Here is a 298-nt window from a genome sequence, read left to right as displayed (position 1 = left end):
CAAGCTATCGTCTGGATTGTTTCATCATATTAGGGTATAATAAATCGTTTATTTCCATTTATTTTTGCAACATCGAAAATAAAGAAATAAAGTCACACTTGTACTCGCATTAACCAAGATCGGGCAAGTACTCAGTTTTAAGCCTGTTAGCTACGGGTGTTGTATACGCTTGGTGTAAAAGCTCTGCACGAGAACTATCAATGCGTAAACTGTGAGTTAGATTCACGTATTCAGTGTTACAATGAATTTCACAGAAGTTAAATCCCTAGCTTCAGTGTCGACGACTTCCAGTGGTTCA

This window comes from Penaeus monodon, chromosome 32 (assembly GCF_015228065.2).
Source record: "Penaeus monodon isolate SGIC_2016 chromosome 32, NSTDA_Pmon_1, whole genome shotgun sequence".
NCBI lineage: Eukaryota > Metazoa > Arthropoda > Malacostraca > Decapoda > Penaeidae > Penaeus > Penaeus monodon.
The sequence above is the reverse complement of the archived record's forward strand: the minus strand, read 5'-3'. Positions refer to the sequence as shown.